We start from the raw sequence: 19153 nt of genomic DNA, 5'->3' as shown, positions 1-19153 counted from the left end.
TTTAGGTGGTTTATGTACAAGAATACTTATCACCGGCTTTTTGGACTTTTTTACATAGTTCATATTCGCCATGTTTCAGTACTAACTTTATTAAGTCAATGCCTATATTAACAATAAGTAGTCTATTATTTGAAACAAATATGAAGGAATATAAGCTTTATTTCTTTCACTGTCCCCATTTTTATATGGACCTTTACACATAGGCTCCCTCTGTTATATAAAATCTGAATTATTGTTGCTCCCCCCACCCCTCCCGAGGGAGTAAAGGTCTGAATTCAGCACTGCCTTTCGGGTTTTAGATTATTTTAATTATCTGTCGTTCACTTTCTTCTTTATAAAACTTAGGAAATAAAATACATAGCCTACATATTTAGTATTGTGATATTAAACTGTTAATTTACAGATTTTGATATATTATCAAGATCATAGTAATAAACCAATAAGAACAGAACTGCTCTGACTGAACCTCTGGCATCCTGTAGGCCTATGTTGAATAACAATATTTAGTAAAAAAGATTAAGTTTGGCATTCGAAATGATGTAAAATCTGTAACATTAGTTATTAAGCTTTACTGATACCTCTTTACAGTCTTTCTTATCAACAGTTGCTATCAAATTACTAAATTAAATATAGTCAATGGAATACATAGGACTGTTTGAAATAGATACATAATACATTTCAAAACTATTAGGAAACAAGTGCCTGCAAACCCTGATTTCACAGTTCGGCAATTTACGCGTAACTCAACTGTAACTTCATTACTGTAATGTAGATGTAAGAGATCAACGAACTCAGATAATTTTTTCTAGGTCAGTCATGTCAAAGAGAGCCATAGATGGCATTTGCCATAGCCGTGGTTCGTCTTTCTACAGTGGCCAGATGATTGACATCTCAGCTGAGAGTTCGAGTGCTCAAAGTTAAGTTAGTCTCTTGTCATAGTAAACATACTAAAAGCATAGTTTGTATTTTTTTTTTTGTTATTGATTGAGTTTACTTTTTTAAAGGTGTATAATTATTTTAATATTACAATAATGTTTTCTGGTCGAAGCAAAAATTATAACCTTGATAATTTGTGAGTAGCGAAAGATTTTATAAGTACAATTGCGTGTTGTACAGTACTTACGAACAAAGCAGACAATTTCTTCTGCAATATTTGAAGTGTAAGATAATTCAATTTCAGTGATTTGAAAACTCGAATGTTTATAAACCTCTTTTCCATATTTAAAAATATTAAAAATAGCAATATTTTAGAATATATTGTTCATTATATGAGGGGAAAAATAATATAATATGTAATTAACTAATTAAATATTTTTCATTAGGAATGTTTAATCTTACAGTTTCGGAGTATATCCCTTTTTAAATCTATTTCAATACGAACATATTGTACACAGAGTTCTGAATTTTACATATAGTATCATAAATTTAACTTACATTTGTAAGTATTCCAAGGTTATAGTTCGTAGTAGATTATTTTTTTATAGGAGACAGCTGCTACGATTTCTACGCGAGCCACAACCCTCTCGTAGTCGCGAGTCACCTTGACAAGACTGTCCTTTGTGAACATCTCCCTCACAGGTAATGTTGCAATCTGTTCAATTGCTTAAAATTAGTGGTTTTTAAATTAAATTCACACGAAAACCGTCCAAACTATGGAAATACGCCAGAGGAATAAACGATTCTTTACTACATTTTCTATCAATATGAATAAAAATTACGATTCTACTCGCATTAATTGCCGAATAAGAGGGTGTTAAACATTTGGGGAAAAAACATTTTTTTAGAAAACTATGAACTTTTCACCAATATAATAATAATAATAATAATAATAATAATAATAATAATAATAATAATAATAGTTTTATTTTCCTTGGCAGAGTTAAGGCCGTCAGGCATTCTCTTCCACTCAACCAGGATCAAATCACATACAAAAAAATACATAGCCTACCGGTATACAAATATTAACTTAGAAATAATAATAAACATAATTAAGTAAAAGATAGAGATTGAATACATATACACAATCAGTATTAACTTTAAAATAACAATAATAAAAAATATATATAATAAAAAAGAGACTGAATACATAATCACAAACAGGAAAATACATCTAGTATACAGTATTAACTTAAAAAAAAGAATTAGTACATATGCATATAATCTCACAACTAAAGGAATAGTAGAATTAGTTTGATCAGCACAGCAATATAGTATTGCACTTCTTTTTTGTTACATACAACATGAACTATTCGCTCTGAAAAGCTGCAAGATTATTTCACTTCCACCCTGTATAGTAAGGAAAAAGTCTTCCTGTGCACAGAAATTTCTTTGGAATAATTATAAATCATCATTGCAATACTACCTGCAAGTATATTGATCCAAAAATACGGAATATCAACTGTAATTTTGTTAGTAAATAGATAACGTATCATAAGCAGAATAAAATAGAATGCTACATAGTAAGAATCGTCTGTAAGAATTATTTCTATGAAATTTTACTTAACAAAATATAGGCTATTTAAGTGGAACCATTAATGTAGCTTAGATGCGTTTGCCTGCTGATCTGAAACTGCGCTCGGGCGTGAATTTGTTTCTCACTTGGGCGAGTACGTTATTCGATTTTTCCTTTGTTTTCTCAACTGTAAGGCGAATAAGAATAAGCCAGTAGTTGATAACACGTCGTTTAATAATCGACAAAAACCCATAACCTAACTCAACAGATATAGCAACTGCGCTTACCCTTCAGCTAGGGGCATTTCTAACTCACACCAGCTGACTACATGAACATTTGCTGGGTGTCCAGATTTCGAATAGGCAATCCCATTCGAACCTATACCAGCCCCCTCCGTACGATTTCATTTGGAAATCGGAGAATGATGATGGAATGAAGATCAGACGGAATGATGTTGATATCTAACGTATGAAACCAACTGCGACCTTTTCTGCCACAAATGTAACTATGATTTTTTAAATTATCCCAGGCCTGGTCGGGACTCGAGCTCGAACCGTCTACGTGTTAGGCCGAAGGGATAGACCACTCAGCCACCACAGGGACAGCTGTGATGTGAAACAATTCATATTAATGGAGAAAGAATGTTTTATATTGAGCAAGACATTAAAATCCATTCTTCATATTATTCAAAACACAGCGAGAAATAAAGTAATAATGAATTAATCAATAGCTGACGTGCCCTACCTGAAATTAGTAGTACCGGTATATTGCGATACAAACGTGCTAAGTGCATTATAACAGAATCGAGGAAAAGTTAGAGAAAACGAGACGAAATGTTATGTTTTATTTAACGACGCTCGCAACTGCAGAGGTTATATCAGCGTCCCCGGATGTGCCGGAATTTTGTCCCGCAGGAGTTCTTTTACATGCCAGTAAATCTACTGACATGAGCCTGTCGCATTTAAGCACACTTAAATGCCATCGACCTGGCCCGGGATCGAACCCGCAACCTTGGGAATAGAAGGCCAGCGCTATACCAACTCGCCAACCAGAGACGAGACGATGTCGAGTCTTCTCTATTTCCGATATTGTTATACGCTTAACACATGTATTACGTACTATTTTTGGCCGACCTTAATAAAAAAAATATTATTAATTATTTTTAATTTAAACAAATCTTTTTGGACGTTAACATTTTCATATGTGATCGCCGTTTGTTATTTTTCGATAGGTGTCATTCATTTGTTATTATTCGGTGGTGATTGTGAAAATGTTGTAATAAAATAAAGTACAGAAAGTTTAGTTTTGTCTTCAAAGAACTAGGTAGGTAACACATTAATTATGCATCAATATAAATAAATAGCACATAGAAAATGTTTGTAGATGACACATTAATTATACATCCGTGTAAATAAATTGGATACCGATAAAGGTTAACGCTTGAATAAGTATTCTACACAATGAATGTTTTCGCGTTCAGCCACGACCCCACGCGTGGCGCTCAGAGCAACAACCGGAAGTCGTTAGAAATGGTTTTCACGCTTACGTATTATGTATTATGTACATTTCTTACAAATCTCCAATCCAATAAATTAATTTAGAAAGCGTAGCCTACAGGTATAATAAGACATATTCCAAAATATAATAAGACTTTAGTTATTTCTTCATAGTAGATAGTGGTGCGCGACATTGATGGTTCGTTACTTTTAAGTAAATAAATAAAAGTTGATTTGATTTAGGCTATTTACTTAGCGTACGTTTATTGTAAGTTTAACTTACAAGGCCTACAAAAACATCGGTAAGATTGTTAAAAAACACGATCGGCCATAAAATAATTTCAGTTTCTGATACTCACAATACACTTAGCTTAAGTGCAACTCCATTAATAGAAATTCTTTTTGCCTTACAGTTCTGACTACTCCATGTAGTAATTGACGTATTGAATTTCACTCTCCTCAAATACTGTACTGGTTTCATTGTGGTTATTCATATCGGTTGCTCAGTGCTACATCGACTCAAAGATCCAGATGTTTTCCTTCACTTGCATGTTACTAAATAGCCCACTTTATCTCATATAAATTGTAACTTGTTTTATATTACGTACAATTATTTTATTGAACTAACTCAGGAGTTTTCACGTGGTTCATTTGACTCATGGAATTTGAATAACCAACATTATACAGGTGTTCAGAAAATATTAACCAAAAATATTGGGGTATTAGGGTGAGAGAAGAGACCAAAAGAAGCTGTATGATTATGGTTCCATGGACTTGCATCGTATTTCCAAAGATCTACAGGGGTCTTGTGGAATATCCAAATATCTTCTTAATTATTTAGCCCATTATTATTATTGTTATTATTATTGTTATTATTATTATTATTATTATTATTATTATTAAGTAATAAATAATAATTATCCATGGCGCTACATTCCGTGAGGGGCCTAGACCGACCAGCCGGCTGCTGGCCTCACGCCCACATGCCGAAGTAGAGGTGGACGATCATTATTATTATTATTATTATTATTATTATTATTATTATTTTAGTTGGTATATTTTACGACACCATCAACTGCGGTGGTTATTTAACGTCTGCGTGAAATGGAGATAATAATGCTGGCGAAAAGAGTCCAGGGTTCAGCACCGAAAGTTACCCAGCATTTGCTCTTAATGGAAGGAAAACCCCAGAAAAATCCTCAACCAGGTAATTTGTTTTAAACAGGATTTGAACCAGGACCCGCTCGTTTCACGGTCAGACATGGTAATGGACACTTCGCAGCGGTGAATTATTATTATTATTATTATTATTATTATTATTATTATTATTCGTTCAAGTTTATGATAATTTACTTTAAATTTATACCCCATCATTCATTAATCAGTGTCAAGAAATTAATTTATCAACGACGCTAAATAAATGCTATACGCTATTGTCGCCTGAGAGTCAATGGAGGGCCAATGCTGAATGGACACTTGGGCGCTGAGTTTCCATCCAGCGGGCCGGGTTCGATCCCCGGTCAGGTTGTGATGGAATTTGTGGTGGACAAAGTAGTTGTTACAGAGTACTTTTCTCGGGGTTCTTCCGTTCCCCCTCAATAATTTCACCAAAATTCTCCACCTTCTCACTTCATCTATCACCTGCAATACTTAAAATTAGGGTGGGGTGAAGTATAGGGGGTAGTAGGTTTTTCCGGTGTTAGTATATAGGAAAGGCTTGGGATTTGGAACACTGGGGCTTATCAGGTGTTCGTCTAGGGATGAGACCTGAGTCCGCCAGTGTTAAGCAGGATCGCCCACCTGTCAATACCGCATTCACTGATCATATTCAGGCCACCTGGCGGATTTATACGATCATTGCATAAGATAGAGCGCATAATGGGCTAAATTAAACCTAAGTTTAAGGATCCGCCCCATTTCCTGTCTATGAAAAGCCAAGTCAAGCGGACCAGTACTCATTCCATATATCGCTAGTATAGCTATGACGTTTTACAGTTTAGACCATGAGGGACATGTGACCATATAGCTACTGGACATAAAATAGGTAACTATAAAGATAAGTAAAATAATGTAATTATTATTCTAGTTGTGGCTAATATATTTAGGAAATGGTTTCTGAATCCTGACCTGAAGTGATATTATTTTTCTTAGTTTATTTAATGACGCCGTATTCACTATATTGAAGTTAAAGAATTTTAGCATCGATAATAGCAATTAGAAAAATCATGGTCACTGTAAATTGGCAACGTCTATTATATTATTTGAATCGGTTTTTTGAGAAACCCCATAAGTCAGATTTTAACAAAATTGAGTTTATTGCTAAATCCTGTTCTATAGGGATAAATATACCATTTGTATAAAAATACCACAAATCAAACGGTATTTCTGTTGTGATGTGCGCTTGAAAATTACAATAGGTTTCCTGGAAAGGTCCATGCGTCAGAAACAATGTTGACATAGAATGAAAAATACTATAGCCTAAGCTTTTGTGTTTGGTAAATTAATTATTTTGTGTCTGAATTTTAGATTTGTTAGAATAATGGTGTGTTGTTTTCTGTGTAATATGGTATTGTATTAGATTATTTCATGCAGAACTTTACTATTTATGCTCTTAATGGCATTTCATACAGTTTGAGTAAAATTTGTTTACATGAAGCCAAAATGATGAAGTCAGCTTCTAAATTCTAGTTTTTAGAATCAAATTGGTATTACTTTTTAACTAAATTTTCAATTAATTCATGAACTAGCGAGATTGCTTTGTTAAATCTTTACCAGATTTTGAGAAACACCACAAGTCAAACATTTTCAATCATAAATATTGTGTCATAATCTATTTTCAAATATTCTTTTACATACAGAAATATTCATTATGTTTTTACCAACATTTCCCATTTCAAATAATCCAATTCTTAACTCATGCATTTATTTTAAACAGTATTTTGTGGTTCCCCAAAACTTTGTATTTCGTGATTTAAGGGATTTCTAAAACGTACCGATTCACTTGTAATATTAATTATAATATGTCTAAATAAGAACTACTGCAACTATACGTCGAAACTGTATAATATGATAGCTGATTGTAAAGTCTACTAACATCCGTATTTCACCAAAACGGATGCCAGAATGAACTGATTTTTATTACGTTGAAACTCTGAGTTTCGTGCAGTAATTAGAGTTGTGAGTGGTGCAAACAGACGTAGTTACGTTCCCATCGTTTCCCCTCAATTACTCGGTAACTCTTTATAATTACACTAATCAGGTTAGGAAAGTTTTATTGAACTGGACGAGTGAACGGGTCAGTACGAGTGCATTGGACAGGACGATAAACACCCCATTCTGCACTAAGGCAGAAGAGAATCGATGCTCAATCAAGTCATTGTTATCTTAAAACGTAGTATGTCACGGCTTGTCACATTTTTTTTTGTTATTTTACGACGCTGAATGAGATGAAGGTGATAATGCCGGTGAAATGAATCCGGGGTCCAGCACCGAAAGTTACTCAGCATTTGCTCATTTTGAGTTGACGGAAAACCACGGAAAAACCTCAATCACGTAACTTTCCCCAACCGGGAATCGAACCCGCGCCTTCTGGTTTCTCGGCCAGATGCACTAACCGTTATTCCACAGGTGTGGACGTTTTGTATCAAGAATAGAATTTAAGGTATAGGTTCAACTAAAACTATGGGTAGCCTACATTTCTTGCACTTGAGGGCTGCTCGGCACTAACAACAATACTGTAGAATAGTGAGTCATAAGTAATTTAACAAAATAATGTAGCAAAATTCATGAATATTAAAAAACAAAATCTGTGCTCTATCAGGGATATATTGGCACGTAGAATACGTTACTCTGTTTCTGGAATGAAACTGCAATTGTATTGGCTTGAATGTTTAATGTTGTTTCAGTGGAAAGTATGCATCTACAGGGTTGTTTCCGATCTCTGCTAACGAATTTGAATGACGTCATGTGTGTCAGGAATTACACCGACAGCTGAATTGCGGCGAGAGGTGACAGACCAGTAGTGAGTGATTTCATAATCAGAGTGCACGGTGTATCACAGTAGCAATGCCCAAGAATTCGAGCATTTTTGGGAGGGGTAGGCCTACATAACAACTCTTTCCGATGCCAAGTGCAGTTACGTGAAAATCATAGGAGCCTGCAAAAAAACGTGGTTTCGTTATTTCCGAGAAAGGCATCTTGTTTGTACCTAATAAGACTGGCAAAGCTTGGATGGGATTAATTCCAGAGTGGAAAAAGCAAGCAAATCCACCCCCCGTCACAAGTCGCCGCACCCCACGAGATGATACAAATTAATTCCATTCGAGCTTTACCAATCCCATTAAATACACAGAAAATGCCTTTCTTGTAAGTAATGAAACCTCGCTTATTGCAGGCTTCTTTTATTTTCACTTAACTGTACTTGACATTGGAAAGGGTCGTAATGTACCCCTCCCAGAAAGACTCGATTTTCTTGGGAATTTCTGTTATGAGTCGCCGTGCATTCTGACTATGAGATCACTCACTGCTGGTCTGTCACTTCGCGCCACAGTTCAGCTGTCTTATGACTCCTGACGCACATGATGTCATTCAAATTCGTCCACTCATAGTGTACCACACGTATCTATTATCACTTTCATATTACAGAACTTGTGACTGCAAATCAAACGAATGCCGGAAGGTCGCAGATTAGATTTTCAATGCGGATATTTATTCATATTTCCTTCTATCCACACTATCGCCTAGGCTCTTTTCAATCTATTAAAGAAACGAGTACCAGAAGTATTTCCTCGGAGGATTAAGATGCTTAGCATGTAGAGCTGATATCCCTACTTCTACAAGAACGTTAAATTTATGGAAAAAATGACAACCTTAAACTCTCTCTACACAATGGGTTTCCATGGTGTATAATTTACCCTTTCACCGTTTTCACCATACGATGTAATATAGTATAAGTTAACAAAAATACACACTGAGTGAGTGTCCGCAAAACACTGCACTTGCACTCGGAAGGTTCCGGGTTGAAATCCCGGGATCGGCTAATTTTTTCGGAGATTATTAGACCAATATAACTTGTAGAGATGAACTACGATCGAGAAAGCAAGACTAACAGCGCCCGCAAAGCTGAAAACCCGCACGAAAGTGTTGTATACGACCCATCGTTGACGTAAAGACTACTTGTGAGTGTTTCGAGACGTCGAGATTGATCACTCCCGAAGTCCGAACGTCAAGCAGCCTTGAATCGCCACAGTTGTTTATACCTGACTGAAATTTTATCTAATTTGGCAACTGATATATGTAGTCTATAAACAATCAAGTAGCCTATTTGAAACATCATCTCTACCTTTCAGTGTATAATAATCCGTTCCCCGGTCTTTATTTAATTACTAGGCCCTTATTAAAAGGCTAGGAATTTTTTTCATATGTTTCAGATCATGTGTGCAATCTCAAGTAAAAAAAATATATTAACGTTATGTTTTATGTTTCTTAGAAATACAAATTTGTTTGAGAATTATTTTTTTCTATTTATATAACCATAGATAATATCATAATTATATTAGAACCAGAACTAAGATGCTGTTCTGTTCTTTTTGTCTCATATGAACATTTATAATGTTATTTATTTCAGTGATGTATGTTATTCAAAGTTACGAAATCTTTCCATGCCGACCAAATGCTATTTCGAGAATGATGAGCGAGACTCGAAGCGCACGAGAATGACGAGACGAGTCTCGAAAGATAAATGCAACGAACACAGCGTGCGAGAGTGGCAGTTAGTTTTGTTCATCTCTAATAACATATTAAATGTTTTAGAGCGCACATAACATACGAATGTAGAGCAAATAGACGTTCAGAAAATACAATTGAAATTGTAACTGTATTCCCATAACGATTCACAGAATATTAATAAAAAGGAACAGCTCTAAGATAAAAATTTTATGAGAACCTATCCAATGCTAATATACTATTTAATGTGAGAGATAGGTCCTAACCTAAAAAATGAGGCACAAATAGAAAGGGGCAAAGTAAGATTTCTTAAAGCAAGTAAAAATTGCACAAAATTAGAGAATTTATTGACAAAGATATTAGAACAGTTTCAGATAAATTTTAATCTTAATTACATTTAAAGGAATATAACACGTTCAAATTCAGTAAACATTTAGGCTATATAAGATGTCAGGTTAACGCTTACCCAAGACAGCGAGAGACTAATCCATACGGAAAAAGAGTGTGAAGCTATGTAACGGAAATAGCCTAACTCATGACGGAATACGGCGAAGAAGAAGGAAATAAGAAAATTTCCCATTATCAGTTTAACATTTCTAATTCAGGTGCATGTGGGGTTCTTCTTGCTCTTATTTCGTCTTGTGTTTAAATTAATAAAGAAAATTAATTGTCATCGTCTTCCATCATCCTGTCATTGTGTAATGAAATCCATAAGAGAGATGCAGCCTTCTTCAATTGAATTCAACTTCTGACTTGTATCACATCCTGATCTTGAATAGGGCTGTTTAGCTCTTTTAGTCTCAATTTTATTCAAATTTAAATCTTCTTTACTAATATTGAATTACTTTGCAACTATATTTCGTTCCTCCGCAGTACGTGCAGCCTCCTCGAAAGAAAAAAAATTTGACTTTCAAGAAGAACGGTCAATATGAAGTCTTAACACACTGTAGAATATCAAAATTTCTTTTCCTCTACTTTGACGAAGTCCGTTGTAATATTATGGCTTTATATAAACTATCCCTTGTGTTGCTGTTAAGATTTATGTCACATATAAACACATAAAGAACGATGGATTAACTCTATAATATATTTTACAAACTCAATAAAAATAATACGGAAAGAACACACATAAATATTCTTTATACCAAGTCCGCAAACTGTAACATAAATCGTAGGTTTATATAGCGCCATGTGTGTATATTTGAGCCATAAATTTACGTATTTCATAAGATTAAGTTTTATTTCTTGCTGTATAATTCTCTGACATATGACTGGAATTCAATCGAAGGTGATGGTCCCAAATTACCATCTTGAAAATAACGACCGGCACTGTAAATTCAGTAACTTTCCACGGTCAGGCATCTTCCGTGGTGTAAAAGTTGCCGTGCTAGTCTTTGGATCCGAGATTTGCGAATTTAAGACCTGCCGAAATCGATCAATTTTGAAGGGTGATAAAATCCGTATTGTTATTTCCATGAAGGTAGTAAAGGTTTGGACAACCTTATTATAAATTTACAAAAAACTAAAGAATTCTGTTTCCTATAGGGGACTCCAGGTAAAATTTGTCGGAAAGTTCTCGTCTATCTAAATTTCTAACGCTAAATAATCTCGGTAGTCCAAAGCGTCGTTAAATAAAATACTATCAATTTGTTTGTCGCGTAAAATGACAAATAATTAGAATGAATTCATACAAAGTAATACTCGAGCGTCATGCTAAATATAAGAAAATAAATCAAACAGGATTAGCTTGTCACTCACCCGATTTCCCAATGACTCAAATCACAGTTATAATGAAAATAATAGGCTATTCTACACCCCAAGTATTTGAAGCTGTCCACTTGCTCTACTGCTTCATTTAGAATTCGCAAGTTTGCTTTCTTTATTTTTCTTCCTACTGTATAATCATGCTCTTCGTCTTATTTGCAGTTATCTTTAACCTATACTGCTCATAAGTGTCATTTAACTCCAGTAGCATATCCCTTAGTATCATCCCCTCTTCTGCTAACAACACCATATCATCAGCAAATCTTACGCACTTTATTCTTCTTCCTCCTACTATCACTCCCCCATGTTCTGAAAACAGTTATTCACTAAATTATCCAAGTAGATGTTGAAGAGTTTGGTGCATCCTTGTTGTACTCCTCTCCCAATTTCACTTCCTTCTGTCATTTTTTTCTCCTATCCTGATTTTTACTTGTTGTTTCATATAAAGATTACTGTACAGACTTCTATCTTCACAATCCACACCTATTTCCGTTGGGCTCCCCATCAGTTTATTCCAATCCACTCTGTCAAAAGCCTTTTCTATGTCCACAATTAATACTAGGTACATTTCTTTATTCTTCTCTAGCTACCTTTCGCCGATTGTTCGTAGCAATCCAATGTATCTCTCGTACTTTTTTCCTTCCTGAAGCCGAACCGCTCTTTTTCCAACTGTTCTTCCATCTTAGAATATAAACATCGATTCAGTATTCGCAAGGGAATGTTCGCCGAGTGCGATATCAGGCTGATAGTCCTGAACTCGTTACATTTCTTGGCATTATTTTTCTTCTGTATTGGAAGCAACACTGTCTCCGTAAAATCTTCAGACCATTAGCCTTTTTCAGTATACTTCGTTGCATAATGGTAGAATTTCCTTCTTGTCTTCACCCAGACAAAGATGTGAATTCCAGTGTTTTGTGTATTCCGAAGCTAGAGAACTGTGGTAATTAGACAACTGATTAATTTCATAAATTCCTATTAAAATAATGAACATTTAATGGCTGCATCATATGTGTAATAAGAAAGTATGTGTCAATGGTCTAGTGCAGTGCAGTTTGTTCGTAGATGTCTTAGCACCATATCAGCCTCAGTCCTACGTATAGCTACAAAGCGCTGAGCTCAGCACCAGACGGGAACACGAGCATCAAACATGATTGCATGGTCGGCAGAGACTACGTCTTTATCGATCCGTAACCTCCCGCACATTTTCATTAAATTTAACTTTGAGTGTTTATATAGGCTACCACCATTCACCATCGCCTCATTCACCAATATTATAAACATGAATAAAAACCTAAAATCAGTTACTTCAACACAAGCCATCTATGACACAATAATAGAACTTAGCAATAGTAGAAACGATCTATTGATATACCCAAAGATGACTCATTTCCGATATCTTCTAACACAATTGTTATTTTGTTATTCACACACAAAAGTTCTATTTCGTAATGATTATAATTTATTGCCCTATATTATTGTTTCTTAGTTCGCTTATAGACCTACTATATCTGTTTATTATACAGGATGTTAAAAAGTATCCGATATTTTAGGAGGTGCTAGTATGCATCAAAACAAAAAAATAATGTCTAATAAACATAGGTCCTACAATGCTTTCTAAGATTTGAATACATGTACATAGGAGGTGCTCCATGTGACGTTTATTCATGGCAATGCATTCCTCTGCGCCTCGGCGTAAGGAATCACGCGCTCTTTGAAATTTGTTTTAATGCATTAATAAGAAAGTACTGATAACGATCCCCAGTTAATCTCTGTGGTAGCACGTATGGCCCTATTAATCTATCACTAAGAGCGCCCGTCCATAAGTTGATTGAGAATCGGTGCTGATATCTTGTTTCTTCAACTGCATGGGATTTTCATCAGTTCACACATGCTGATTACCAAAATTCACAACACCATCTCTGCTGAACCCCGCTCATATCCGCAACCAGACTTTTGTTTTCAGTATTCCTTGCAACGTATCATTATTCCATGCCAGGGGTGTCAACTATGGTATGATTATCTGGTAGTCTGCTCTATTGTAGGGCAGAAAAATGAATTGTCATGAATGGACGTCACATTGAGCACTCCTATGAACAGGTGTTCATATCTCAGAAAGTATGTGTTGTAGGACCCATGTTTATTAGACATTTTTTCTTGTTTTGATGCCTACTGTCACCTAATAAAATATTGGATACTTTTTTTCTTAACAGCCTGTATTTTTTGGATGTTAATGGATGTGAGGGTTAGCGCGTCTGGCCGCGAAACCAGGTAGCCCGAGTTCGATTCCCGGTCGGGACAAGTTACCTGGTTGAGGTTTTTTCCCGGGTTTTCCCTCAACCCAATATGAGCAAATGCTGGGTAACTTTCGGTGCTGGACCCCGGACTCATTTCACCGGAATTATTACCTTCATATCATTCAGACGCTAAATAACCTAAGATGTTGATAAAGCGTCGTAAAATAACCTACTAAAAAAATGGATGAGAGTAGCAACTTCACCAAACGATGTGTGGAATGTGTGAATGCTGATGGACTGCACTTTGAACAACTGTAACACAATACAATAGTACACATTATGACAATGAGTAATTATGACAAAAAATATAATAGCATATGCACGCTAAACAAACGTTGTTGGACAAATTTATTCGTTATAAAAACGTCATCATCATCATCATCATCATCATCATCATCATCATCATCATCATCATCATCATCATCATCAGAGCAGCAACACCGCTTTACAAATCAGTGGAAAACTATTTTACCATATAATAATCTTTCGAAGAAATAATTGCCTTGGGCTAATTGGAGTGAACGTTTCATAGGAAAGTAACCCATGCGGCTCTCTTCAGTTTGTTCCGGAGCTGTTTCCTTAGATATGCTATTAGAGGATGGGATTGGCACCCCTGATTGTTGTGATACAACTGCGTCGCGTCTGGTAATGGAGGCCATAATCGAGTCGATAGCAATTTTAATTCCATTCCAACTGCAATCGACGTGTTATACGCAGCGATCTCGACAACAGGAAGTGAGAATAGAGTTCCACCTGCTCCGGAGAGAGTGGATTGCAATTAACCAAGAGCTCAACACTTCCGGAAAAAAGCGCTGTTGCAAATGACTGCGAATATTGCAAACTATCTGCTTCCGTACTGATATATTTATTATAGATCTCCGGTCTCCATATAACTCAAGCGAATGCGAGGCTTACAGACGGGAGATAAAAATTATGCAACAAACACGAAGTCGTTTCTAATTCCAGCTCTTGTGGTGACCATATCGTATTTCAACTGTTGAAGTGAATGTGAAGTTTCCTACATTTCGGAATCCTTCATTATGATTTCATCTACAGGAACATAGAAATTTGATGTGAACAACATATAAGAGTAATTTATCATACATTTGTTAGGATCAATTTTATGCACATTTGAAGGACAAAACTGAAATTCTTAAAATCATTTATTATCATAGTACGCCTACACTTCTCTCTTAAATTGATAGAGCATATTGGAAATTAAATCAATGACTTTCCCGAAACACGCTATAAAATGTGTCATATAAAATAATGTTTTTCTCGAAAAATAAACAAAAACGTGCAAAATTGTATTAAACTTTTTTGTTTTAAATATCTTAACCGCTTCAGACCTGAATTTATATTTAAATAAATTGAAAAAAAAAAGGTCACATAATCATTCTGGGGATCAAAAATTCTCAAATCAAATCTTCACAGAAAATCACAATTTGGGGACAATCTTGACCCCTGGTGCCACAAAATTTTAAATTTTATTTTTAATTCAGGTATAGAAATGTTTCAAAAATAATATTCTCCATTTCTATCACATTTAATTTTCCAAAATATTTAAAAGTATCGAAGAGATTCCAAAAAATAAAAAAAGAAACAATGTATACTATAATGTACATCAGGCCTCAAGGGGTAAAAAAATAACCGTCTGAAATTAATGACATTACTTACGGCTCACCCTGTATACTTACTATGGTTTTCAGTTGTCACCTAGAAATAGAAGCCTATTTGGTTGTGTTATTTTTAATAATATAACAAACTCAGACAACTAAAGGGTGATGATGAAAGAGAAAGAAAATGGAGACAAAATGAAACGAAGAAAACCGAAAGAGAAACGGGATAAATAAATGAAGAATGAAAACGAAAATTTAGAAAGGAGGAGAAAATATAAAGGGCGTTCATGAAGTTCTCGTACTCAAAGAAGTCACGTTACAACGCTGATGGAATTGTATGAAGTAGGACTAATAGCTTGCAGCCATAATTCCATTTGCGGTTGTTTCGATATTGAAGATCCTGATGGTTGTTCTCTTTTATATGTTATCATTTCACAACATGGAAATGGCCAATGTCATATATATATATATATATATTTTTAACCGAAGGTCAAAAGAATTAGCTTACAAATCCCTTGTTCGCCCAATTATGGAATATGGAGCAGTAGGTTGGGATCTGTAGAGACAAAACCAAATCGATTCAATAGAAAAGGTCCAACGCAAGGCAGCAAAATATGTCAAAATTGGAAAGGGATATGGTGAAGAGATAGTAAATGACTTAGGGTGGGAATCTCTCAAATCAAGGCTATGAAAAAGCAGACTGACCGCATTGTTTCAGGCACAAATGGGACACAAAGCATTGACCGACATCAATGCTAGATTAGTGATACCATCATACTTAGGCAGGGCTGATCATATTAGGAAGTTTAAATGCAGAAAACAAAGAACGGACGTGGCAAAATTTTCCTTTCTTAACCACACAATAGAGTCATTCCATGTCAAATCGAACACCTATGAAACATGACAACTTAATATTTGTTCCAATTTTTTATATATATTCTATTGATGAAATTAAATAACCCATGTGTAATTTTTTCGGGCTGACACAATTATTTAGTCATTTATTAAATGTTACATTTTCCGTAAATTTGGATGCAACGTATTATGAAAATGGTTATACTGAAGATTCTATAAATCGTAGAAATTTCGTATTGATATCATTTTAAAGTGCAATAATTGCAGTATTATATACTAATTTTTAGTGTTCAATCAAAATATAAACTGGGCCCCTTTTAGGGGATTATATTTTTTAAATAAGTTTTCATATATCAGGGACTTACTTCTAAAAAGGGAAAAAAATATCATTATATTCTTTGAAATGTTTTACGTAGAACTGCGTTGGTTTTAGAACTCTATTCGAATCAGAAGTCGCTGTGCAAATAATATACTGATGGTGTGTTCGGGTCGGAAGGCTCGGATTGAGTGAGACCGCGCGCCGGAGCATACAGCTGCGACAGCAGCAGCGAGAGTGACTAATACATTATCAGTGGTGCGGTGTTACTTTACGTAAATAAACAGATAACCTCTAGTTCTAAAAGCACGTAATGTCCCTTCAACACTTAGCAGTTTCCCTTTAATTTATCTAACAATAATTCCTAAGTCTTTCGAAGTACTGTAGGTATCGTGTTGTGTTGTGTGCATGTCAAATCGTGACCATTTAGTATTTGCTTAAATCTTCTACAGTAAAATATGTTGTGCAGATCAAAATAAGAGGTCTGTAATTTTTTCTGGGATCATACTTTAAAATTTTACTATTTATACTCTTTTAATTATATGACAAATTCATCCACGACGCAGTATGAAAATGCTCATTGTTAAGATTCTATGCATCATAGACGTTGAGTGTTGGTGCCATCTGAAACGGGAAGAAATGAACTATTATATTAATTCTTTTAAGTATAAGTTGAAATACAAATGGGGTTGTTTTAGAGGGTCACTTTTTAAATATAACTTAATATTTTTTATAACAGCTTACTTTAAAAACGCAAAAAAATATACGTACAATCTATTATATTTTACATAGAACTACGTTGGTGTTAGATTGATTTCGATTTAGAAATAACTTTAAAAATAAATGTCACCACGAAGATGAGTTTGAGTGGAATTTTTTTGCTACATCACATGGAAAAGGGCCTTGTGATGGCATTGGCGGTACCGTTAAGCGGCTTGCTATGAAAGCTAGTCTTCAACCTGGTACAGATCCTATTGTAACACCAAGGAAACTGTATAACTGGGCTGAGAAAAACATTTCTAATATTGCTTTTAAATTTTTTTACCATTAGTGAACACAAAAAAAAACATAGCAATATTTTCTACTCAAGGTGCCAACAAGCAAAAGTGGTGCGAGGTACCTTACAACTTCATTCTTTTGTTCCACTGACAAAATCTCAGGCCATGATAAAGAACTATTCCCTTCAAAGTGAGAGCAAAGTGGTGGACATTAAATAGAATTGATATTGGTTGTAGTTGATTAGTTTTAAAAGTCTAGTGTTGTGTAGTTATTTTCACAAGTGTATATTTTACAAAAACAATATTTAAATACAGTACTGTGTTATGTAAATTACGTAAAAGAGTGATATTCTGACCGTGGAACAGAGTAAAGTGGTTACACGACTCTCATCCGGATCTGCACCTGCACATCATCTTGCAACAGTACTTATGCAGCCCGCGACCTCAAGACGCGCAGCTTGGTGAGCCATTTAATTATTCTTCAACGGCTCGAAGTAGAGTTCTGATTTTTTTAAGGGCGGTTAAGGATTTTTTTCTGTAATTTTAAAGTAAGTCGCTGCCATTAAAACATATTTTTATACATTTAAATGTTTTTTAAAACAAAGTTAACAAACTTATATTTTTATATTATTATGCGAAGAATAAAGTGTGTACTGTCACCTTCAAATTGAGACAAAGAGCAAATCTCTGTGATGATTATTAGTGGAGATAATCACGTTTAACAATAATGATGCGCGACCTATTTCAGAATCTTTGATAACACATATCTACTACAATAATCGATACAGACAACAATAATAAAACACGTATTTATTTTTTCAATCCATAGAATGTGTAAAATTTGTTTTATCTAAATCGGAGACATGAAAGTCAATTCCAGGCTAAATTTGTGCGATTTGACGTGGAATGACTCAATAGTAGAATGGAACAGCTTATCTGCGGCAATCTTTCAAAATCAATACATTTAAAGAAAGGTAGAGAAGATTAGACTGAAAATTTAATTGTAGGTGCAGTGTAATTATCCAAGTTGTGTCGTGTAATTAATTAAGTTGATATGTAATTAATTAAGATGATATGTAATTAAGTTGATATGTAAATAAATTAAGGTGATATGTAATTAATTGAGATTATATGTAATTAAGTTGATATTTAATTAATTAAGGTGGTATGAAATTACTTAAGTTGATAATAGTTGGGTGTAATGGAAGTACTTATAAGTTAGATTTATTTTTGCTTATTGTAGGCGTTGTTATAGCATAGTTTTTATATAGTCCTAGGTTTATTGCATCTATTTATTTATAGCTAGAAATAAATTTACGTTTATTTTATTTTTTATTGCTATAATTATTGTAATGGTATTATTGTATAGTATATATCACTGCCACCGGGTGTATACCCAATTGTAGTGTAAATAAATACATACATACATGATCAGGGATATTGCTAAGTCACTATACCTGCTCTCTGCTTCACACTGAAACATACAGCACCTATCTAAAGAAATAGGGAACAATATTCATACGTAGTACGAGTAGTATGGAAAGTCTTTCGAGCGATCAGAGGATCTAGTTGATAAAGACATATTTAGTCTGAAAATATTATCACAATTGTCTGAAAATGTGCCATCGAAAATAT

Source organism: Periplaneta americana, chromosome 9, assembly GCF_040183065.1.
Source record: "Periplaneta americana isolate PAMFEO1 chromosome 9, P.americana_PAMFEO1_priV1, whole genome shotgun sequence".
NCBI classification, from domain to species: domain Eukaryota; kingdom Metazoa; phylum Arthropoda; class Insecta; order Blattodea; family Blattidae; genus Periplaneta; species Periplaneta americana.
This window is presented reverse-complemented; position numbering follows the sequence as displayed.